This window comes from Pongo abelii, chromosome 14 (genome assembly GCF_028885655.2).
Source record: "Pongo abelii isolate AG06213 chromosome 14, NHGRI_mPonAbe1-v2.0_pri, whole genome shotgun sequence".
Taxonomy (NCBI): Eukaryota; Metazoa; Chordata; class Mammalia; order Primates; family Hominidae; genus Pongo; species Pongo abelii.
In genome coordinates this window covers 99494421-99521322 of record NC_071999.2, presented here as the reverse complement: position 1 = coordinate 99521322, position 26902 = coordinate 99494421, and the positions used below count along the sequence as shown (strand labels likewise).

Here is a 26902-nt window from a genome sequence, read left to right as displayed (position 1 = left end):
ATTAAAAAGCAGAACAAACAGCAACAACAACAAACACTGTACTGGTGCTAGAAAGCGTGGTATTCTAGAAGGCAGTCTGGTATTTGTATCAAACACCTGAAAAATATTCATACTATTTAACCCAGTGACTAATCTTCTGAAAATTAACCATAGAGAAATAGTCTTAGATTTGCATGAAGATTAAACTATGAAATGAGAATTATACATTTCTAAAAATAAAATATGATAAAAATATTAAGAAAATGAGGGTTTGTCATACAAATGAATGCTATGCAATCATTAGTATGGATGCTATGGATAAATATGGAAAGGTCTTATTTATACCATTAAGAAGGAAGAAAGTTTAGATTATAAACCATATTTATACATTGATATGGTTGTTATATACATATGAATAGGACATATATTTATGTCCTATGTTCCAGGAACTGAACTTAGTGCTTTATCAGCTTCCACAATCCTCAGAACAATTCCATGAACTAAGTACAATCATTATAATCCTCGCTGTACTCATGAGAGAAATAGAGTACATTTTGCCAAATATTTCACAGCAGATATCAGAGCCAGAATTTGAATGCAGTTGAGTCTGTCATGGTAACCATTCTACCAGATTGTCTCCAAATTCTTACCAAAAAAAAGCCTCAGAGGCTATAAACCAAATGTTAACTGTGTTTATCACAAATGAGATGATTGGTGGTTTTTGTTTTTGTTTTCTTGCTAAAACATTTAAATTTTCTACTTCAACCTTGTGTTCTTTTGTTCATTGTCATCATTTGTTATTCAAAATAGGTGCATTAAAACAGGCCAAAAAGTGGGACTAAGTTTAGTTCACTAAGCAAATCATAACATTAAGAGGGAGGGGAAAAGAGCTTTAAGAAAAAGCCTAGGAAATAAATTTCTCCTGCATCTGCCTCCACCTCTCCATTCCCATCATCACCACTTTGGCAAACCCTTCATTACCTTTTACAGTAATCGCCTATCCGATCTGCTGTCCGTGGTCTCTTCCTCTGCCCAGGCACCACACATATTCATTCCCACCAGAAGTCTCTTCCTAAAATACTTCTGGCTACTTCAGACTACTCGCTATTTATTCATTTGTGAAACATTTCCTCAACACCCACAGTGTGCCAATCACTGTTCTAAATTCTGGATATATAAAGATGAGTAACAGTCCTCGTCCTCAGAGTTCCAAGAAACTGGCGATTGTATTGCTGAATTTGTGCAATTTTGCAGTCCTGGAGTAAGAAAGCAAAACAAACATTTACAACGAAAAGTAGCCAGTGATAATAGTGCATGCTACAAAAGCACTATATGAGCACAGAAAAAGGCAAAAAGAATTCTCCCTTAGTAGGAAAAACTGTGTAGAACTGATGGAGAATGGAGCATCTTAGCTGTTAGGGGAGGGTGAATGGGTTAGGGAAATTGAGAAGCAATGTGAACCACCTCGACTGAGAAACACAAAGTACATGAACAAAGCAGAAGTACCTAGTTGACATGGTTACATGAACCAAGCAACCCCTCAAAGGTCGCTAGTTAAGATTCCTTCCCACCCTCCAGGTTGGAATGGTTTATAATTAGCATAGGCAAATATGTGGTCCCTGTTCATCTTTTAATTTTTAGTGCAAGTGGGTGACAGAAGGGAGGTTTATTCTTTTTGGTGGGAAGTTGCCAACATCCGTATATTTTCAGCAATTGTGTCACAATAAAGTTAAGTGAAACAAAACATATTTTATAAGAATGAAACCTAAACTAATTTGATTTTTACTATAGGTGTTTTCGAAGAATATGCCAAGGGGCATTTTCCCCCTTTTAAGCGCAGAATTATTCCTGAGGGTGTATTCTTTATCATTTTAAACACTTATTTTGAAAAATTTCAAGGAATGAGTTAAAGGGAAAAATTAAAATGAAGGAGAAGATTCTAAGGAGATACACCATCAATTTATTTATAATCTACATCCTTGAAAATAGGTGAAAGCATCATGCATCCTTCCATAATACTATCAGGATCATAGCATTTCTCAAAATATATCATATGATTGCATTACTGAATAATAGCAAAACATCCACCAACTTCTCAACTTTATATTCATCTCTTCTGGAAAAAGAAAAAAAGAACAAAATACAACACTATTTTAAAAAAGAATTGACAGATAAAAGTTAAATAAGGGTTCATTTATTTTTATGACAGGCCTAACTTTATATATCCAGTAGATCTGCAATCTCACATGCAGTTATATAGTTCATGTTATATAGCAGGTACTCAAAAATGCTCGTCAAATTGGTTCACTCAGAGGGTTATACACAGTCATGTACACAGATTTTTAAATAGACTCAGTTGCAGCGATATTGATTATTAAACCCTGCAATAATCACTCCTATCAGATACTCATTAAACATTTCTTCATAATGTGAAATAACTATTTGGAGTCTACCATCTGCTAGAGACACCATAAGTGTAAAGAGAAACACGTTTTCTCTCATACTGCTGTCTGAACAAATCAACACTAATGGTTTTCTATGTAAATATTTTTTCCTAAATAAACTCAGACCAACACAACATGGATTTATTTTTATCACTGATAATCACATTTTCTTTTCTCTGTCTTTATAAACAACATCTACCACTAGTCCTCACCCAAGTAAATTCTATGCTTGTATGAAGATAGAAATTAAATGTGTTTCTTATACAAAGAATTTAGGCAGGTTTCCAGATATAATTTATGGAAGGACCTGTCATTTATTTTCTAATCATCACAGTTTGTTAATCATTGCAGGTCTGTGGGAGAGGGTAAAAAGTGGCACTAGGATTCACACACAAGGAAATAATTACAGAACCTGACTGGTGCTGTCACTCTGCTAGCCAGACCTTCCTGCAGGGTCATGCTTGATTTTATACATAATGGTTGATTTTGTTTAGAAAACATGTTTCTTCTTCTGGGTAGATATATTTCTATTTGATGATCCAGAAATACAACAATTAATGGCCTGGATTTGTTTGTTTGTTTTTGAGATGGAGTCTTGCTCTGTCACCCAGGTTGGAGTGACGTAGTGCAATCTCTGCCCACTGCAACTTTCACTTCCTGGGTTCAAGCAATATTCCTGTTTCAGCCTCCCGAGTAGCTGGGGCTACAGGCATGTGCCACCACGCCCAGCTAATTTTTGAATTTTTAGTAGAGACAGGGGTTTCACCATGTTGGCCAGGCTGGTCTCAAACCCCTGACCTCAGGTGATCCACCTGCCTTGGCCTCCCAAAGTGCTGGGATTACAGGCATGAGCCACTGTGCCCGGTTTGGCCTGACATTTTTTAATGAAAGATGTATTAAATGGTATCTTTGGCAGTTAGTAAACCATACTGGAATTTATTAATACTATTGTCTTGAAAAGGTGGTGGCTATACAACTTTCAACTGGGCACTGAAAATGGAGTTGGTTGACATATGTCAATGGAGCATTATATGTACAATAAAGCTAACACTAGTCACCCATTTCCCTTCTAAAAGTAGAGTTCTCTCCACTTATTATTTATATCTTCACTCTCACATAAGGAGTGTTATCACAGTATTAAAGTGGTATTGATGCAGATATGTTTCAGTAGGGTCATGCTTGAATAATGGAGAGAATATAATGGCTATTTATTTTTATTTATTTTGTTTTTTTGAGACAGAGTCCCTCTCTGTTACCCAGGCTGGAGTGGAGTGGCGTGATCTTGGCTCACTGCGACCTCTGCCTCCCAGGTTCAAGCAATTCTCCTGCCCCAGCCTCCTGAGTAGCTGGGACTACAGGTGTGCACCACCACGCCAGGCTAGTGTTTTTGTATTTTTAGTAGAGACGGGGATTCACCATGTTGGGTAGGCTGGTCTCTAACTCCTGACCTCAGGTGTTACACCCACCTCGACCTCCCAAAGTGCTGAGATTACAGGAGTGAGCCACCACACCTGGCCTATAATGGCTTTTCAGTAACATTGGTGTATAGAACCTTTGTCAATGAATTTTCTTTATAGAGAGAAGACAGAGCTGTTGTCTTTTAAAAATATTTTTCTTCTTGAAATTCCACTAACGGATGAACTTCTATAAGTGTGCCCAGAGAATCATACTGATTAGAGAATAATAATAATAGTAATAACTGCAGAATGTGCTGTGCTCCCACTGTCTGGGAATTTCTTATCTGCCCACTTATGTCTGACTGCACTAAGTGGTTCTTTCTCAATCAGCATTTGAAAAATTTCACTCTCTGCTCCATGTCTGTAGCCACTGAGATAATCAGACTGACACAAAGTACAGCCCAAGGGTCTGCCTTGGTTGCTGGGAATAAATGGAGGTGAACAGACACTGTCACAGCAATCCTTGTGACTACACTGTGTGGCACATTGGCTTGACAGTGTGGGCTATGACGAGGCAAGCAAGTCATGAACAGACACAGCAGGTATGGTGACTGTTGATGAAGACTCCAACACAAGTAGGGCCATAATAGCAGATGGAATAATCTCTGTGCTTCAACTTGACTATCGAGAAATGGGAAGCCAGTTTTGGACTTGGCCAGCCTTCGAGGAAAAATCTTAACTAAAAATGTAATCTCTCTATATCTGGGTATCAACAGTCATGAGATGGATAATAGCAAAATGTATTTGTGTTTATGTAATGTGGGAAACACAAGAAGTAGGAGAAAGCTCAATGGAAGGGAACGTCATTGACATATATGGATGCAATCATTGCAAATCGGGGCTGGATAAAATTTCCATAGCTGAATTTTGCCTAGAACTATTTTGAATGCTGCTGAGTATCATTTCCCCCAAAAAGAAAAGATGTTCTCTAAAGAAAGACTCCAGTGACGGTCCCTCTAGCAAGACTTGTCATTGAAAGAAGTTTAAGATGAAAGTTATAATTGCTTTTCAGAAGCTACATTATGAGCCAGGAACTCAAAGACTATCCTGGAATTCTAGGGTAACACTTCATAAGATTTTTCTTCTTCTTTCACATGAAAAATAAAGTCCATTAATTTAATATACTGTGGAGGCCTATTTATTATATAGTAGTCTTAGAAACTAAAAAGAAAATTGACTTGTCATAATAAATTTGTATCCCATCTGCCAGAACTCACTAATACTATGTCTGCCTGACTCTTTGCAAGGTATTAAAGGGACAAACTCTTTGTAAATTTTTTAAATAACTACCCTATATTCTTTCAGGCAGGGTACAGTCCTAATGCAGGCATAATGTCCCTGTTAGTACCTGTGGATCATGCCACTAAGTGATCATAGCTTTACCAGCTGCTCTTCAACTTGATGTATACTCAAGGCCTAGGTAAGCTTTATTGTTAAATAATGACAAATGAATACTGACAAAAAGTGCTTTCTGAAACATCTTTTTATTTAACAGTTGAAAGAAGTATGGTTTGCAGCTAAAGGTTTTGTATTGGAAAGAATACAACCTATGAATAATCAATTGGGCCATGTTTTAGGAATTAAAATATTCCTATTTGAGAGAAGCAAGTGAATAACTATAGAATAAAATGATTAACAGGTCAGCAGATATTAAATCCAATAGTACTGAAAGAGGTTGAATCCCTGAGCTGGACTCAATCTTGGATTAATCTTTCAGCCCCAGCTTGAATATCAAGAAACAGAAGCCAGCTTTGGATGTAGGCCAGTCTCCAGGGGAAGAACCTAATACAGCAAGTTTCTTCACCCTTAATTTAGACAATCAAAAAGTAATTGGTGATGTTCTACCAAACTAGGTATAGGCTAGGTCTTGGAAATGAATAAATGACTCTTATTTTGTTTTCTTTTACACTTCTGGCCATTTCCTTAATTTATTTCAATTAATTTCAATGCCCCATCTCACAGTTTGAACATGAAAATCTATCCTCCTTTGATTATTCCCACCCCTTAATTGAAAACGTTTACAATTACATAGAGCTTAAAGTATCACACATAAAGTGCTTAGCATAAAGCCTGACACACAGAAAAAGCTCAACAAATGTTAGCCATAGCTATTCTTGTTAATATTGTTTTCTTCTTTTGAGATTGGCTAAAGTATGAACAACAAAAGGTTCCAGGCCACACGGCAATTGGTGTCAAGTGCTAAGAGGGGAAGAGTTCTTCATTTATCATAGATGCAAGATGAAAGAGAGGCAGTACACACTTGTCATCCCTAGTTGAGACAACAGCTTCCCTTTTTCAGTTATGGGAGTCAAGTCCAAGAGTGAGGAAGTGTGGCTCTGGCCACAGACCACGTTAGCTAAAGATGGAAGATGAACTCAATTCCAGGGACAAGTTGCAAGTGTGACATATCAAAAGTAAGTACTATTTTCTTTCTGCTTCAAGTTTCAAGAACACTTGTTTATAGTTACTTACTTAAAAATCACTGTGGATTAAATAAGAATGCTATATACTTTTGTCCATCTTAATCACTAATGAGTAGGGCAATGCAGCTGCCAGCTGGCTGGCAGTAATGTGTGACAACTATATACCCCAAATGGCACCTAGATTACACTAGGGTGCATGGGACTGACTCATCATAAGAAAACACATGGATGTATAAACAAGCAGCTTGATAAAGCAAATTTGTTTATTCATTTGACCTTTATAGAAGTTTTACTTCCTTCCAGTCTGACGACCTCTCTAACTAGTAAGCTCACTTCAATTATAAGTGACAATGTTCCCAAATGTACTTACTGTACTGTCCTCAAATTGAAGTATAAGAAAAACTCCATCATCAACTTTCTCCCAAACTAGTTTTCAGTCATTTTTTTCATTGCATAGGCTGGGATTTTTGGTTTACTTCTTTCCTGTCACTCGGGAATGGCAAATACTGTATGTGACATCCAGGGTTATATGGCGCCATCCCTGCACTAGGCAGACATCACTAACCAACCACAGCCCTCCTTACCTACTACCTCCATAATAACTTACTCCCTCTCTTACACTCCCTAGCAGTGCTTTGCCAGAGCCAGTTTTTCAGACCTGAGTACTCATTTGATTCAAGATTCCTAAGGGAAAGTTCTGTGCTGGTCTTTGCCTGCGTAATTTTGTCACGCATTACTTAGTTTCCAATTTAATCATGCTACTGTCAATTTCCTATTCAGCCACCACTGGTTCCTCCCTGTTGCTCACCAGACATTAACTCAAATCAGTTTTGCACTGTTTTCATTGCACCTATCCAATAATATTGCTCAGTTTGCTTCAACAGTCAGACAGGACTCCAATTACATCTCCTTAGTGTCAGCACACAAGACTTGCTCCTGCATAAGTCTATGCACCTAATGAACACCCACATGGGACTTCCTTTTCTCATGTCTCCTCCATCTACCCAGTGCTGTACCCATCCTGTTACACCCAGATCATGTCTCACCTCTTCTATTCTAGTCCACAGAAGACTCAGCCTTCTCTATAAAGATCTGTATTTTTATAAATGATTAAACATAGTTTGAAAGGGCTATTGAGTTATTTCACATGCTCTCAACCACTCACTCTTCCAGAGGTGAGAGTTGGCACAGTTTTTCATAGATGACATTGTTAGGGGTACATTTTTCTACCAAGGTCTCCTGTCCCAAACCCAATCTTATTTCCAGAATGAAATTAACAGTCTTGGAGGAAAATAGATTTTTTAAAAACTGGTAGATTTCTCTTAGTATTGTAGCTTACAAAAAAAGGATAAAACCCTTCACATAATCCTGTAAGAAAAATCTCTATAAAGGCACAGAAATAGTGAGCATTATCTGAGCTCCTCAACACAACAATCCTCCATGTGTTTCCAAGACTGAATATTTAGATGGGAAAAGTTGTTTACCACCCTTTGCAGTTAGGAAATTAATCTTTACACAGCCATATGATATAAACCAAAATTAGCTTCTCCATTTTAAAAGGACTACATTTTGCACAAATTAAAATGACTTGCTCAAAGTTATCCACAGAATCTGAGCAGAATGAGATGGAACCCTTGTCATCCAAGGCTTTTGGCATAATATATAACTCTGTGAACCATAATGCCACATAACATACAGGCATATCTCAACATCTTTTATTATGACACATTACAGTTTTCTACTTGGTCAACTTTTCTATCAATTACCATATTCAAACAACTGCCTGTACTTGAGATTTTTCTCCTTATGTAAGTCTGTAAGTAAAGAAAATGTGCCTTTTTAGAAATGCAGCATTTTGCAATTGAATCCCTTAGAATTTAATCAGATATTTGACATTGGATACTTTATCATAATAACTCAAAGTCAGGCACGGTCTCAGCCATAAAATACAGTGAGTTGGTTTTTTTTTTTTAACCCAACTTTGCAATTTAAAAATTTTCTAACCTTCAAGAAAGTTAAAAGTACAAGGAAGATGTGACCCACCACCTAGATTTGTCAATTAATATTTTTGCCATATTTGCTTTTTCTCTTTCTCTCTCTAAATAAAAAATATACATATGTATACCTACACATTACTTCATTTTTTGCTGATTATTTGAAAATAAGTTGCAAATATCTTGACTTTTCTTTCTAAACATATCATAATTTTTCTCTAAAAATAAGGACATTCTCCTGTATAACAGCCAAACTATTAATCACATAAAGAAACTTAACATTGATACAACAATAATATATAACTTGACATTGATGCAAACTTAACATTGATACAATCTAATGTAGAGTGCCCAATTATCCCATTTAAATTTTTTTAAAAAATCAAAATCCAATATAAAATCCAAAATTACATTTTGTTGCTATGTCCCTTTAGTTTTCTTTAATCTAGAACAGTCCTTCACTTTTGTCTTTTCTTTCATGAAATTGACACTTTTTAAATATTTCAGGTCAGCTGTTTCGTGAAATAGCTCATGCTCCATACTTGTCTGATGGTTGCTTAATGAGTAGATTTGGCAAGAATGGTACATGGGAGTTGTATACTTCCCATTGAATCACATCAAGAGACACATCAAGACAATAGTACCCCATTTTCATCCAAATGTGATCACTTGGACTGATGCAAGTTTAGCATTGAATAAGATGGTATACAAATTGATATTTCTTAATTCATGTCTCACTTCTGTGAGTTTGTTATTCAGTGGTTTATGTTATAGTCTACTAAAAAACACATACATGATGTTATTGTTCAAAAAGGATGCACATTTTTAGACACTTTACTTATGGAAGTAAATTACTTTTCTAATATAACCTTATAAATGTAAATGAACTGACTAGAAGTGAGGAGACAGACTAATGGGGACAGAAAAGATGCTGGGTTGAGAGCCAGAAATTCTGAATTTTCCATCCAGGCTCTACCAACAACTCACTGCAGAGTCCAGATGGCAGAAACATTTCATTTCTTGTGGCAGTTCTGACTGATTTGTGGTGGCTGCCTGGAGCACTGTATTTAAAAGGATTCTAAGGCTGCACAACAATTTTGCTTGAAAAGTGTTTTAACTGATCATGTGGCATAAGTTTTGCAGGAAGAAATGATAGCTTGTGTGTGATACATTCAGCATGGCCACAAATTCTTCATCACTCTTTCCAACAAGAGGTAGACTCTATTTAACCAAACATTGAATTTGGGCTGTCCTTTGACTGGCTTTAATAAATAGAATGTAGAAGTGACACTAGGCAAATTCTGGAATCTAAGCTTCAAGAAGCCTTGTGGCTTATGTCTTCACCTTCTGTGCTAACACTGCAGGCAATAAAGCCTTAGCCTCATCTGAACAGCCAACACCAACTACCAGATATGGGAGTGAGGCTTCTAGGACTTTCCAGTCTAATTGGCCCTGTGGCTGAATGCAGCTGCATGAAGGGGCCTAGGCAAAGCCAATAGAGGATCCACCCCACCATCCAGCAGTATTGAAGGAAATAAATGTGTGATGTTTCAAAAGGCACCACATGTGGAGGTAGTTTGTTACACACCAGTAGATAAATTATATAACATATCTCTGTTTTGTTGTTCTGTTTTGTTTCGTTTTACCCTGGTCATTGTCCCCTTTAAGTCTGACAAACATCAGCTTACTTATCCTTGAAGAAAAAAAAAGGATTATATTGAGGTTAAAGAAATTTTAGTGATAAGATTCAAGCATAGAACCAAATTGGCACTCTCAGTTCCATTCAAGGAAATGCACCCCAGTGTGCACGGACAAGATGATAAAAGCATTACATTAGAAACTAAGAACATTCCACCTAGAAATGACTTTTTACCACTTCAAACATTTCATTATAAAGATGAGAGAACTGATGGCTCCAGTGGCAAAAGGATTTCTCTAATACCGCAGTGAGCTAGACATTAATTCTGGTTCTGTAAATTCTTCAATACAGCTGCCAGAACATAGCTGAATCTGGTCCATTTTTGAATCCCATACCTTGTGTGCACTCTGATAGTGCCTCAACACCGTATCTCAGATCCGGCAATTAAAGTGTATGTGCCAGGAGATAGATCCACACAGTGGATTTGGTCAAAAAAGAACACGTGTGAACAGAACCCAAGATGAGAACAAGTTGAAGGAGGGGGTGGGACAGGACATCATAAGAATGATAGCATCTCTGGCTACCTTTTCTTCTTGTATATTTGCTTCTTTACAAACCAGTTTCCCTAGGAATTCCTAAATGAAAACAAACCCAACTGATTAAAAAAGAATAATCATACCCATGCTGAAATTTAAACAGAATAGCTTTTCTTAATATTCATTTTCATATTTCATTAAAGAAATTTCCATGTTTAATCTTTGCCTTGCTACTCTCATCTTCAAGTATTTGGTTAATGAGGTGATTAACCAGAATGAGCGCTAAATCTTCTATGTGATAGTATTTATTTTAAAGAAAACCAGACTGTCATAACTGTTATTGTTGTTAATCTAATTAATTAAATAAATAAATATCAGATCGATGGAAATCTACCAATCTAATAAATGTTGAACCTAATTCTGTTATCGTAAAGTTTTATAGGGAATATGAATTTTATTACCTCTGTAAGACAGACAATTTGACAAAAGATTTTGGGGAATCCCAAAATTTTTCCTGAATATGTTTAACCATTGTAGTGGTAACAAACACATGCAGCAGAAAATAAGACTGATTTTAAAATGTAATTAAGGAAGCTAATCAATCAAGCAATCTACCAAGAATTTGTCTTTCTATACAAGAAGTCCTGAGATGCTTGTTTATATTTTAAATGAGTATATTCTGATATAATTTAATTTTACAAAATTAACTGGAATAACACTCCTGTGGCAACGTGAGGTCATAGAAAAATGTAAAGACTTAACACCTCTATGATGGCAACCACTGTCATGTGTAAAAGCCTAGTTCAGAATTTACTGTAACCTGGTCCACACCCCACGCCTTCAGTTTTTCTTAATTATAGGTTCTCCTTGATGGCTATAGTTTCGTTTGTTTGCTTTTTCCTCTCAAACCCTCCTAATTGTTCCCCAAAATATATCAAATCCCAGAACTCTAGTCTTCATTATAGTTGGTTTGTTTTATTTTTTAGTCTCTTGAGGTTAATATTCAAAAATGAAAATAAAGTTTAATTGTGGTAAACAGGCACAGAAGCCTAAATAGAGATCTTTTATCACCACAAATTTCAGTCATTTGAGGTAACAGGAAACAATTTTGTCTCTTAGCTCATAAGAGAAATCTGAGCTGTCTCCCAGGAAAACAGCATCCCCCTCAAAAAAATATGCCAACTTCATAATATCAAGATGATTCCATGAAGACAAAAAGCATCTTTATTCTACAATAAATCAAAATTTCCAATAAGAAAGGTATATTAAGACAAAGGTCTATCTAATAAAATGAGTTTTTAAATGTATATTTATTTTCAACCGCAAAGCTCATGTTGAATTAACTAAATATGTAATTCATAAAAGGACAAACTCTGGAGAGAGAGAGAAAAAAAACAATTAGCTTGATTAAACTCACAAAGAAGGCTCCAATTGCCTTTAAAATCATTATCTGAGGCATGAGCGAGCCAAGCTGGACTAGAAAACCAAGAACTGTATTATAAACCAGAAAGTGGTCAGCAGAGATGAGCACATGAAATAATCAGACAGAAACAGTGTTTAGTGGTGGATTGCAATACAATAGTTTAACCAAATTATCTACAAATTTAACCAAATATCTACAAAAGAGCATTGACTATGCCATCTTAGGAGAGGACATCTCTATATGAGTCTATTAATTATGATCAGGTATTAATAAGGTATAATGAAATGAATAACTATCTAAGGTATCCATGGTCAAAACCTAATGGATAAGGGAGTAAGGAAGTGAAGGCACAAGAAAAGGAGTAGCTTCAGGAAACCTCACAAAACCGCTCTTGAACTTTTACTAAAAGAAGAGCCAGACCAACCAGTGTAGACTTGAAATTGAATCACCCTGGGGTGAAACCAGGTCTTGTTTTCAGTCCAATAATCAACTTGTTAAATCAGAACCTAAAACCTTGGCTTGAGAGAATATCATTGTTTTGAAGGCCCAAAGTGTCAATACCTTTATAATGGTTTAAGTCTCAGTATAACAGTAAGATATGAGATCACTGAAATATTCTATGTATATTTGATCTATTTTAAGGAGTTGAAGCATTTAACGGGTCTCTTTTATTAAATCCTCATTTTTATTGACATTGGGAATGTGCCTAGGTTTCAATCAACTTTTAAGTGGTTAGAGAATTAGATTTATAAATGTATATTTTTCCTAATTAGAAATATTAGTATCCACATAATTTTTAAAAAGAAAAATTATCTCAAAGCGATGATTTTTCAAGATATGTATACTTGTTAGTAGACAATTTCCAAAGTCTTATCCATATGTCCGAGGAGGCACAAAAACAGGAAGTGATCAAGTTATCTATTTATATTACATTGGAAAATGAGTCCAATAAGCAAGCTGAGATTGACTTCTCATAGAACATGTATTATGTGAAGCACTGACCTCCAAAAAGGGTCCAGTGGAATAGACCGAGAGGGAAGGGCTCATCTCACACATATTTTAAGGCTGTTAGTTGAATAGTATACAATCAAACCTGCTAGATTTGGGGAGCTTTCCAGATAGAAATCAAGGCACATATGGCTACTGTCAGTACAGTGTAGCGCTAAGGACACAAGCCCTAATTTCAGACAGGCCTGGCCATGGCAATTTCCTCAGCTGTTTCCCAAACTGAATACATTTCATGCATCAAATACAGCTAACTTTACATTTCATTGAATACTAGAGATAAAAGGGACCCCAGAGAGCATCTCATCCAGGGGCCTGCTTTTACAGATTAGAAAATCATTCATTAAGAATAAGAAGGTGAAAGGCCGCACTGTACATCTGGGACAGCGTGCTACAAACACTGAGTTTTGTTTGAGTGCTCTCTCTCCTGTATTGCCCTAGCGCTTATGAAGTTGGCTCTGCACTTGGAGAATTAATTAGAAGCAGTAACTGATGTATTATCTCATAGTGGAAAAAAAGCAGTAATGGTTCAGGAGTCAGAAGACCCAGGTTCCATACATTCTTGCATTCCTTATTAGCACTGCTATTCCCGCAAGTTGTTAAAAAATCCCCTAGAAGCAAAAATCATGGATTTTAAGCATTAGAAACACCTGGTCTCTCATCCTGACTCTTCCTTTTACTTGTCCTATGACACTGGACCAGTTAGTTAACCAATTTGGGATTCACTCTCTTGTCCAATTAAGGGAGATAATGCTCGCCTTTCTCAAAGCGTTTCATGAGGATTAAATGAGACAAATACATAAAACGTCAGATACTTGGTAGACACTCAGATGTTAGTTTCCTTTCCACAACCTTATTCTTAATTTATTCATGTGCAAAATAAGGAAAAAAACCTACTCTATCTGACTAGTGCTCCTTGTTAATGGATATTAACCAAAGGGCAGGTATATAAATAAATAACTATATATGATCATTTAATATACACACAAAAAATAAACTAGTCAATGCTTTCCAAAAGCTTGAAATTGGATGCCTCTCATTAAAAAAAAAAAAGTCCATTCATGAAGAAGAGACAAAAATACCACTCAAAAGCTGATTTCTCCGCAGCTCTTTACCGCATTAGTAATACCCTTCTAACCCCGTCCTCCCTGGTTTCTAATTACACTATGTTAGAGAGTAGATGCTAGTGTTTGAAACAATATCGCTTTTTTTTTTTTTTTTTTGTGCAACCTAGCCTAACTTGACTTAATAAGGAAATAAATGGCAATAATTCTCTTTTAGAAAAAGAAAAGGTGGTAACTATATGTCATGTCTGGTTTAATGCAGTGTTTTCTATTATACTTTGGATAAAATATAAATCCAGAACATGCTTACAGCGACCCCAGTGACCTGGACTCCACCCTCCCTGACAGCCCTCATTCCCTGCTCTCCCTTGTTGACTGTCCTCACTGTGGTCTGGTCCCGCTGGATTTGAATAACTTTGCATACATTTGTCTGCCAAGTGCTATTCCAGGTACCAGGAATACGGCAGCAAAAATACAAAAGTCAAACACACACACACACACACACACACACACACGACAAATATCTCTGCCCTTCTGCCTTCATAATGCCTGATTTCTGGTGGGAGAAGACCACAAAGGAGATACATGATTTCAACTTATATTATGCTACATATTGAATAATGCTATGCAGACAAAAAGCAAGGAGGAAAGTGAGCTGTGTATGAGAGTGTTCTTTCAGTTTCTGCCATAAACCAACCTCTTCCTGTTCCAGAGGCCCTGACAGGTGTGTCCTGCTCCCACCCTCTCATGTTAGTCTGTCCTTGGCAAACTGTAACCCATCCCTCCCTCCTCAACTTCCCTATCTCTACTTTCCCACATCCCCCAGCTCTGCATCAAACCCCTCTTAGAGTATTTCACTGAAGTTTTTATTTTCCCCTCAAAGACATTATTACATTTTGCAATTATTTCTTTCTTTAGCTTTTAATTTTTAATTTTTCTGGGTACATAGTACGTATACATCTTTATGAGGTACATGAGATATTTTGATATAGACATAAAATGCATAATCCTATCACGGAAAATGAGATATCCAGCCCCTCAAGCATTATTCCTTTGTGTTACAAACAATCCAATTATACTCTTTTAGTTATTTTAAAATGTACAATTAAATTATTTTGACTGTAGTCACCTTGTTCTATCAAATACCTGGTATAATTCATTCTTTTTATTTTTTGCATCCATTAACCATCCGCACCTCCCCGCACCCTGTCCCTGCCACTACCCTTCCTAACGTCTGGTAATCCCGCAATTATTTCTATGATCATTTATTTCATCCTTGGTATTCCCAATGGATTCTAAGTCCTATGAGAACAGGGACTCCGTATATATATATTTTTTTTGACCAGTGCCTAACACCAAGTTTTGTTGGCACTGAAGAAAATGTGTTGAATGGTAGAAGAAAGAAAGGGAGAAAAGAGAAGAAGAAAAGGAAAGGAAGGAAAAGGAAAGAAAGACGGTAAAAAGGAAGGGAAGAAAGAATTTATAATTCGGGTCGGAAGAGGTGAGCTTAGAAAAACAAATCTCTAAGAGATTGCAGTAGCCCCAAGCCCTCAAATGGCTAGCTGCATCTCCCCCTTAACCACTTTAAGACCAGCAGGTCAACACCTTCTCAGCCAGTCCTGAAATGTTCAATTAGAATATGCTTTCATGGGAGATAGCTTTATGTGATTATTTCAATTTACTGAGATTTATGTACATAAGACTATTATTGTATCTTGCCTACTTTTGATCAGTATTCAAGTCACCTGAAACTCCCTAAGTTCTAGCAACATATTTATTCCTTCTGAGCTAAAAGAAGCTTGTAGAACATACATGCAGTCCTCTGCAAAAGACAGAGATCCATACATTTTTGGACAAAGGCATTTAGGCAGCAATGATTTGGGAAGCTCGGAAGGTGTGGGCAGGAGGCCATGTGTACAAAGCCCATCAAACACCACTGCCTTGAGGGGCACTGGCACACCTGAGAAAGAACCAAGTCCACGTGGTTGCACAGTCTCTGGACTCACCGAGGGAAGAAATTCATTCTTCCTGTGTAAATATGTTCAACAGCCTGAAAAGATAGACCCATGAGTCACACTCACATTTCTTTTCTGATCTTGTCACCGGAAACTTTCTGTCCACTTCAGCATCTCGTGTATGCGTAGGAAATATTAATAATGATTTTAAGCCTGGATGTGAATTCCTGTGCTGTATCCTCTCAGAGAGAACACACACATTCATTTATTGATTTCCTTCACTCAAGGCGGATTTATGAAGTACTTGCCATATGCTAGGCACTGCATAAGGTACTGGGTCATAGGGGAAACAAATCAGGCATGGTTTCTGCATTCATGTAGATTACAGTACAGGACAAAGAAGGACAGTGTTAAAACAAGTGAACACAAAGAGTAAGATTACAAATTGCAATAGGGATATGAAGAAAAGAGGCACAAGCCCTTCTAAGGGCTGACTCCCAGTTTCTGGCACTTTCAGGTTTTCCATTCAGAACACGCACCATCAAGGACACTCCCCCTGGGTATTTAAGATCATGCACATGAAAAGAGAAAGAATGAGAGACCATGGTGAATGCGAGAGAAATTCCTCGCTTGTGTGCACGTGTGTGTGTGTGTGTGTGTGTGTGTAAGAGAGAAAGGTAGGGAGAGGGAACTGATCACGGTAACCATTGAAGAAAGGTTTCTTCAGTTTCTCTTTCTGGCCTGAGATGATTATTTGTGAAACACTAAAAGAAGATTGGTATCATGGAATACCATTAGTAGCCAGTGGGACTGAATTGACAAAAGCACTCTCTGAAGACAATTGTCTAATATGTAGTCAAGTACACAGGCTTTGCCCTCAGACAGGCTCAATTTTTAATCCCAATTCTATCACCTCATCATTTTGTGATCTTAGAAACATTAGTCAAGTCTTTAGAATGCAGATAGTAACTCTCTGCCTCTTGAGGGTGATGGGAACATTAAATGAGATAATTCATGTCAAGTATTTGGCATAGGACCTAGTTTAAATTATAGCAAGTGTTCAGTTCATGCTAGCTGCCATTAATTAATGATTATTCCACACATGCCATATCCTAATATAATGTCATACTTGAGACAAACCCTGCACTCACCTGGCTATTGCTCTAGCTCAGGGTAAGGGGTGCAGATTCACAAGCTAAAGCAGACTACTCATGTCCTCAACACTCCTCCCTTGCTACAGCCAGAAGACAATGAGAAAGAAAATGAAGATGTTGCATAGTTGATTTCTGAAAAGACAAGTGGAGTTTGTAGAATATGAAACAAAGCACACCACTTGTCAAATCACCATTACTCATTCTGAGCAGACTTGCCTCCCCAGAGAGCACTCCTTCCCAGACCAGATCCAAATGTGGCTCCTTAGTTTGAAAACTCTGCAAGGAAAGCTTAATGGGAGAGACTGTGATGAGATTTTTAAACGTAAAAAGAACATACGTTTTTGCTTCAGTGGACTAGGTCCTTCTTGTGGGTGGTTCTATTAATATGCTATCTTTCTCTCTGGTTATACTATTTCATTATCACTCCATGCTCCAGTGTGTTTTGGGACTAATTCAAGGTGTACTGAAAAGCTACTGCCTCAATGCAGTTTGAAAGTGCTGAAATGGGGGCTGGCACAGAGCAAACCAGAAGGGAACCCAGAACAAATTTACTACTGGCAGAATCAACACTGGTTCCAAAGTATTAAAAATACTTAGTTTCATATAATCCCTTTCAGATACCTTAGCAGCATCTTACCGTGTTAGGAATGCTGCCAGTTTGTGCTAAGAATATACATTTCACACTCTGTACAGGGTCATAAAATACCATACAATTATACTTGGCAAAGGACATGCTTCCAAGTTGAGTAGGACTTTTTAGGAAAAAAAATAGCTTTTGAGCAGAGAAAAAAAAAAAAGGAGGGAGAAAAGAACATGGTTATCTATTCAACAATGGGAACAAACCAGACAACTCTAGGCTGTGGTCACCTGGAAAGCCTTACATACTTTGTGTCCTGTAACCCAGCACAGTACCTGGCACATAAAGGGTGCTCATTTTATGAAGAAAAGACCCTAATGAACTTTAATTCCACTAGCAAAAGAGATTACACGTATAAAATATAAGGCAATTAAAATGTTTTCCATGGTAAATATTTACAAATAATTCCTTAAAAGTAAACAACCCAATTTCAAAATGGGCAAAAGACATGAACAGATATTTCTTCAAGAAAGATATCCAAATGGTGACTCAGCACTTGAGAAAATGTTGAACAGTATTAATCATTAGGGAAATCTAAATAAAAAACACAGTGAGATGTCACTTTACACTTATTAGATGGCTATACCAAAAAAAAAAAGGACGAAAATAACAAGTGTTGGCAAGGATGTGGATAAATTGGAACCTTTGTACATTGCTGATGGAAATGGAAAATGATGGACTGAAATGTCCATTTCAAATGTGTGAACTGTACAGGATGTGAATTATACCTCGATAAGGATATTTTTAAATATAGATAACTCAAAATCCTTAAAACAATTATATAATTTGATCCAGTAATTCCTCTGGGGATCTATCCCAAGCACATCATCCAAATATAAGTATAAGTGTTTATCAAAGTATAGTTTACAATAGTCAAAGGTTGGAAACAAATGATGAAGGATAATTACAAATGATGGCTTAATGTAATTAAATTCATATTCTAAAGAATATTTAGTATGTAAAGTATGCTTTGTTATACCCTTAAATGGAAAATGTAGGATAAAAAGTTGTATAATAAGGGAAGGTTGTGAAATTTTTAAAAGCATGTGCGTAAAAATAAAAAGACTGGAGATGGAATAATAATAATAGTTAAATTAAGGGAGTACATATGATGTGATCAAGCACTACTGTAAGTGCTCTATGTTATAAATTCACTTAATCATCACAAGAAGCTTCTGATATAAGCAATCTTACTATTTCCATTGTATAAATGGGTAAACGTAGACCCAGAGAGATGAGGTAACTTTCCCATTGTCCTTAAAATAGTAAATCACAGAACCAAGATTTAAAGCCTGGCAGCCTAGTTCCAGAGCTTATAGTTCTATTATTATTTTTATTACTATTTTTTTGAGATGGAGTCTTGCTCTGTTGCCCAGGCTGGAGTGCAGTGGCATGATCTCAGCTCACTACAACCTCCGCCTCCCGGGTTCAAGCGATTCTCCTGCCTCAGCCTCCCAAGTAGCTGGGATTATTGGCACCCACCACCACGCCTGGTTAGTTTTTGTATTTTTAGTAAAGGCGGGGTTTCACCGTATTGGCCAGGCTGGTCTCGAACTCCTGACCTCATGATCCGCCTGCCTCGGCCTCCGAAATTGCTGTGATTACAGGTGTGAGCTACCACGCCCAGCTAGTTTTATTATTAAAAGGTTAATAGTGAATTCCTATCTATGGACAATTAACATTTTATAATTCTTTAAATATTCTTAAGTTCCCTAACATTTCTACAATAAACACATGTTTTATTACTAAAAAATAAATAAAAACTAACAATTTCAGATTACCTTTACCATTGTGTGTTTAGTTCGGGATGGGAGCAAATGTTGATACCAGTAGGTCAAGTTCACCTCTACCTCAATTTCTTCTCCAGGATATAAAGTAGGTGTAAAGGCTAAGCTACTTCTCCCAAACCATAAAGGACAAGTTCCCTAAGGCATTTATTTTCCTTCAGGGATAGATTAACACCTGACTCTTCCTTTAGCTTGGAAAATAATTAAAAGTTATACTTTTCCAGTAAGACATCTAAAATTCCCTAATGGCTTTCGGCCCGCATTGTTGAAGTCTCTCTTCGTCCTGCCATCATGTCTAGGTTGGACTCTCCTAAAAAATCCAAACAGCTGCAGAAGCTCTTCATCAGAGGACTGAGCTTTGAAACAACCAATGAGACATTCAGGAGCAGTGGGGAACAGCTCCCAGACTACCTGGTAATGAGAGATCCAAACACTCAGGGGATTTTGGTTTGTCACCTATGCCACTGTGAAGAAGGTGGCATGGAAGGTGGCACAAAGTGAATGGAAGAGTTGTGGGACCAAAGGGAGCTATTAAGGTTCTCAATGAGCAGGTGCCCATTTAACTGTGAAGAATATGTTTGTTGTCGGTGGCATCAAATAAAACACTGAAGAATGCCACCTAAGAAATGATTTTGAATAGTATGGGAAAATTGATGTGATTGAAATAATGATTGACCAAGACAGTGGCAAGAAAAGGGGCTTTGCTTCTGTAACTTTTGATGGCCACGATTCTGTGGATAAGATTGTCATTCAGAAATACTGTCCTGTGAATAGCCACACTATGAAGTTGGGAAAACCCTGTCAAAGCAAGAGATGGCTGGTGCTTCATCCAGCCAAAGAGGTCAAAGTGGTTCTGGAAACTTTAGTGGTGGTTGTGCAAGTGGTTCTGGTGGGAATGACAACTTTGATCATGGAAGAAACATTAGTAGTTGCGGTGACTTTGGTGGTAGCCATAGTGGTGGTGGATATGGTAGTAGTGAGTATGGCTGTTATGGATTTGGTAATGATGGAATCAACTTTGGAAGTAGTGTAATCTGCAATGATTTTGGCAATTACAACAGTCAGTCTTCACATTTTGGACCCATGAAGGGAGGAGACTTTGGAGGGATAAGCTGTGCCCCTGTGATAGTGGAGGCCAATACTTTGCTTCTGTTTCTGTACTGTGGAAAGTGTTAAGTTTGTGTTCTTTGGAAAAGTGTAGAACATTCTGACAAAGGGTTTTAATGTAGATTTTTTTGTACCCTTGCTGTTGATTTTTAAACGTATTAGTCTGATCATGACACTGAATATATGTGTCTTCTAAAATAAATAAATAAATAAAATTGCCTAATGCCACATGGATAAACAAGACCAGAGTCACAGTGGAACATCCACTACTAAATGACTCTGAAGGGTTAGAGTAGAGCAGGTCTTAACTCAAGTACTTGCTTTTCTACCTATAACTTGGTTTGCATCACTTGAGCCTTTTATCCTGTATCTGTAAAATGGAGGAAATAATTCTGGACCTATCAGCCTCACCAACTTGAAAATATGTTTCATTAATTTTTAAGTTTGTATTACATTTGAATAGAAAGCAAGAAACCAATAATGTAAGAGAGGAACTATCAGGGGCTGATGATGACATTGAGGTAATCACCAAATGAATTCTTAGAGCAACGTTGTTTTTATTCACTTATAAAAAAATAAAGGCAATAACCACATAATCACCAAGATTCCAGTTCCTTCAATCAGCATTTATTGAATACTTACTATAGTATGTGTGGGGTTCTAAGCCAGATAAAAGAAACCTAAGAATGAGTAAGGCTGGGCCCCCTTCTATAGGAACTCATGGTCCAATGTGGAAGGCGTGCAAGTAAATGCATGCTGATGATCAAATTCCATGAACTCCAGGACAGTTACATGCATAAAATGCTATTAGGATACAAGAAAGAAAATGATATTTTCTGGTGAAATAAAATCACAGGTAGAAATAAAACTTTATAGAGGTAGTAACATTTGAAAGGATCCTTCCAGGAGCAATTTTGATGTTTGGAAAAGTTAGGGGAAGGGGTTCCATTCAGGAGAACATGACTAAATGCATAAACGTGAGTTTAATATCAGAGATTACTAAAATGAAAATGTCATAAAAAGAGACAACTCTTTTTAAGTTCCACCGAAGTTTACTGAGTTTCAGCTATACATAACACACTGTGCTGAGCCTTGCTATATAAAAAGTGAGGAAGGAATAAGAAAAAAAAATTAATGTTGAGTTTCTATGAACCACAACTCTTAAGAGAAGAGTGGGCAAGGATGGAGAGAAAGTGTTTCCAGTGGCAGGAGTATATCATGGGATCTTGAATGCCATTCTCTAGGGACAATGGAACATGCTGAAGATCATTAAGCAAAAAAGAATATGACAAATTCTAGGTGGAAAATTGAGGGAATCTGGGGATGAGCAAAAAAAAAAAAAAAAAAAAAAAAAAAAAGACAGAAGAGGTCTAAGTCCTTATTGGTGCATGAGCTTTCTAACATATGCAACATATATTTTCAAGCTTGGGATTTAATCACAAGCAAACTAGCATTTTAAAAGATGTCAAAACTGCATATTGTATTACGAAAATACTTGGTACTCTGGCAATGCTAATGTTCTCGAATGGGTCACAAAATTATAGCAAATTTGGCCAGGCACGGTGGCTCACGCCTGTAATCCCACCACTTTCTGCGGCAGAGGGGGGCAGATCACTATCACGAGATCAGGAGTTCTAGACCAGCCTGGCCGACATGGTGAAATCCCATCTCCACTAAAAATACAAAAAATTAGCCGGGTGTGGTGGCGGGTGCCTGTAATCCCAACTACTTAGGAGGCTGAAGCAGGAGAATCGCTTGGACCCGGGAGAAGGAGGTTGCAGTGAGCCAAGATCATGCCATTGCACTCCAGCCCGGACGACAGTGAGAGACTCCATCTCTCTCTCTCTATATATAGATATAGATATAGATACAGATATAGATATAGATATAGTTATAGATCTCAAATTTAATTAGCAATAAATGATTAGGCAGCATAGAAAGGTATGTTCTAAACTCCAAGAATCTTCTGTATGAAAACTACAGCCCAAGACAATTTTGATATTATGAAAAACAATCAATATTTGCTTAAAATACATGGGTTTAGATTTTAAGGCATGGAAGAATGTAACAGCTAATCACACATATCTTCCCAAAGAGTTTAGTGAAACTTGACTGGTGTCTTCCCTGTGTTGTATGTGGGTTTAAAATAACTACTATAGTACTTTATGTAAAAAATATTTCACTATGTTTAGTGAAAAAGTGCCATTTTCAATCCAAGTGAGAAGACATTCCTTTGAAACAAGTGCAAAACTTGGGGAAAAAAGGAAACATTGCCCATACATTTAATTTTGTGTTTTATATTCTCTCCCTGGCCCTCTGGTTTCCCAACTTCCAGCAGGAAGTATGATGCTGAGCCATCAGTATGTGTAGAAGCTAAGGGTCCTTTGGGACTTCCTTTCGTAATTTTCTAATTGTTAAAACCTTGCATTGGGGTATTTCTGCAAATTAGGGGATCTATTAACTAGAGTAGAAAATCGATAGTTAAGGGGCCTCCTTAAGGCAATGCTGATGAGTTTATAGAAGAAACAGCAACTGCACTTTGTGCAAATATCTTTTAAGAAAAGGCAGGATGGAGTTTCATTGTTTCTGAATAAGCTCAATAAAGTAAAAAACAATTAGGGGGGCCAAAAATCATTGGTAATGATTGGCCATAGTTGCCAGGCTAATGTTGCAATTGGAGCTGAACCTTTCAATCTGGTCACAAAGCAGGCAGTACAATGAAAATTGCTAAGAATATGCCCTTCAGTTATTGAATAGCAGTGTAGACATTTTGTTATCAGCTTAATTGAACAGCATACAATGAAGACAGAGAGAAAAGCATATTTGAGACTCCAAGATTTCCAGAGACACCTAAGCCTCCTATATCTAAGTGTTATTCTATTTTACTATAAATCCTGATTTAAGAAAACTAAGAAGTTGTTTCCTACAGAGTACCATCTGGCAACAGAACACCTTCTGTAAGAGAGTGGGGTAATTTTGCTGATATATAGCTCAAAAAATACAGCTCAGCAGCTGAGAAACTAGACGTTCAATAACCCCCCATCCTTTTTAACTGTCAAAACACTATAAGGGTCCATCTATAGGAAAAAAGCAAAATATATATATTAAAGAATCTGCCGTAACTCATCTGCCAGAGTGAATGTAGCCAATGAAACATGCTATCTTGTAGCAAGATAAGTGCCCCTTAGTATAGGCCACTAAATCTTAAAAGCTAAGAAAAAGAACCCCAAGAAATGAAAACCCACCCTGAGGGATGGCAGAATCATTAGAAAAGTTGAAACTCAAAAAGAGCCATGGCAAGAAGTGCAAGTTGAATTATGCTTAAATATTTTCTCTTTAACAAAACAAATGCATATGCTTATTTATTTATCTTAGTATCTGAAAGGGATCAAATTAAAAACCTGTACTGTACAAAGTAACACTTACTCCTGAAAGGTCTTTCCATTAGTGTACAACCAAGTCGTGGATTTATTTTACTGAAAACCAAAGCATACTTGAGAAATATAGCCTTTCTCCGGTGACCAAAAGTAGCTGGCATTTGTCATCAAGACTCACAATCAATCTGATCCAGGTAGACATCAGTTATGGGGAGTGACATTGGTTGTAATTGTATCATTTAAAATCTCTCTACTATGTCCCTGAAAAAGGACAAGTTAAATTTATACTAAAGTTATGGCTTAGAAGATAGTTATTAGACTTGTAGGAGAGGATAATCTTTTTCTGAATAACATTTCATATTCCCTATGGCTCTAAATTACACTGCTCCTAATTTAAATGGCAGTATATTATTATTATAATTTCTGGTATTTTAGCACTGCTCCATGATGAACTCCCTTTTTTCTATATCATTATAACAAACTTGGTGATACAGCACATAGCTAAGTTGGTAAAAGTTCTTCCTTGATTACCAGGCACACTACCCATGATAAAGCAGATTCCTCCCCATAATAAAAGACACATAGTTTTTATTTAAGTAGCCACAAAAAGATCTCAAGGAGGAGACGAAGAGAATTGTGATATACTGGTGACTTTCCATAGAGTTTATATAAAAATAGCAGTGACCTGAGTGGCTGTGAAGGTAAATGCCCTTATAAGGAAACAAAGAACTAAGACACCAATGTCCCCAAGATTTTTTTTTTTTAAATCACAGTAATTAAACAAAAAGAAAAAAAAAAACTATACATGCAAGCTGACAAAAGGCTATTTTTAACAAACATATTTTGGGCACATATCATTAAAAGATAATAAAGATCAATCTTCTGGGGAAAAAAAAGGATTTAAAATATGGCTTTAAAACATTGACTAATGTATGTAACTTAGCAGACATCCCAGAAATGGAAACTAAATGCCTTCAAAGTTCTTGGAGCTACTTGTTGAACATTCTCAGTCTCTTTCCACTCCTGCCCAGAACACACAGAAAGGCAGCAAAGTTGATCCATTTGATGTGTTTTTGAGTCTTAGAAGCTACTTCACCACCTCAGCTGGGTCTCTAGAGTACACTATATCAAGGTCCCATTACATTTTCATTGTCTTTATAAGTTCCATTACAGAAAAGGAGAAAGTCATAATGTGATAGACATTCACCAGCAGTAGAAACACAGAGCTGAGCCCTCAGTAAAGGTCTCCTTTCCTCCCCACTGGTCACGTCTGGTGCTTTGACCTTCCTTCTCCATTGAAGTTCCCAGAACGGTTTACCAATAATCTTTACTCAACCCTAAAAGGCAGTTTGGAAAACTAAACCTTCTAGTCAAGGGAAAAAGAAAAAAAAATAGAATTTTCACTTTCTACCTCATCTATCTTCTCCTTAAACAAATTCGGTCTATTTTCCTCCTCTGTTTGTCACCCTCCAAGCTCCTCTTAAACACAGCATATCCCCATATTAAGAGATCCAGGCTCCTGGTGGAGAAAAAAAAAATGCCTGTCTCTCTTTCCATAATGTTAGGCATCCCACTCAAATTACACATCCTGTCTAACTGTTGAAATACATTAGTAGTAAAAGCAAGCAAAAATCACTATTCCTTTAAAGTCTGTGACCCAGGATTATCATGTGCAGACTCTTATTTTTTGGGAGTCAATGATGAAATATAAAAAACATTCCCATCCCTCTAAAGTAGAGGGCTTAACAATTTATCCCAACTTTTTTTTTCTGATGGTAGACATTTATATGTAAATAAATAAATGTAATATGATTCCATGCTGATTTCCCTTTACTAAAAGGAAAAATATATATAGTAAACTACCTGTGTGTTTGTGTATATATATATAGTAAATGTGTACATATTTAACATATATTAAAGGTAGTATATACATACATTCTGTGTGTATACATACATACATACATATAAATGGTACCATTTACATATATTCATTATACACAGCATATATATATACATATATATATATATATATGTATATATATATAATTGTTTTTTTTTTTTGAGACGGAGCCTCGCTCTGTCACCCAGGCTGGAGTGCAGTGGCGCGATCTTGGCTCACTACAAGTTCTGCCTCCTGGGTTCACGCCATTCTTCTGCCTCAGCCTCCCAAGTAGCTGGGACTACAGGTGCCCGCCACTATGCCCGGCAATTTTTTTTTGTATTTTTTAGTAGAGACAGGGTTTCACTATGTTATCCAGGACGGTCTCAATCTCCTGACCTCGTGATCCGCCTGTCTCGGCTTCCCAAAGTGCTGGGATTACAGGTGTGAGCCACCACGCCCAGCAGCATACATTTTTATTCAGTCATGAGTATTTCCAGCAGCAATTAGTATTTCTACCCATTCACCCTTCCAGCTACTTTAGCTCTAAGATTTTCTTTTAATTCTCTTATGAAACTCACCCAATAGTAATCATAAATCTCACCTCATATCATTACACCAAGAAAGAATACTGCAGCTCAATAGATATCTTAATACTAATGTTTTATCTGTGTTTAGGGCTCAGTGGTGTCCTACAATTTCTTTAAAATAAAAGAAGAAGGGGAAAGAAATGAGGTACGAATCACTGGTTTAACCATGGCAACATGGTGCATTCACTGACTCACTCACACACTCATAAGTCCTTTGAGCATTTTGCCAAGCCCTTTCCTAGATGCCAGGGAAACAGAAGTAAAACCTATGAAGTTATTGCCCTAAGGGAGCTCACATTCTGGTGGTAGACACATAATAAAGGAAAGAATAAACATAAAAATGTATCAGGTTTTGATAAGAGCAATGGTGAAAAATGGAATAGAATAAGCTGACAGAAAGTAATGGGGAAAGTGGGAGAGGCTATGTCCCTTACAGAGGTCAGGTGGGCAGC

General features: G+C 37.0%; 1 protein-coding gene across 2 annotated transcripts in view; it reads right to left on the bottom strand.

Annotated features, from left to right (window-relative positions):
- GPC6 (glypican 6) overlaps positions 1 to 26902 on the bottom strand; it is a 1198922-nt gene that overhangs the window by 1006938 nt on the left and 165082 nt on the right.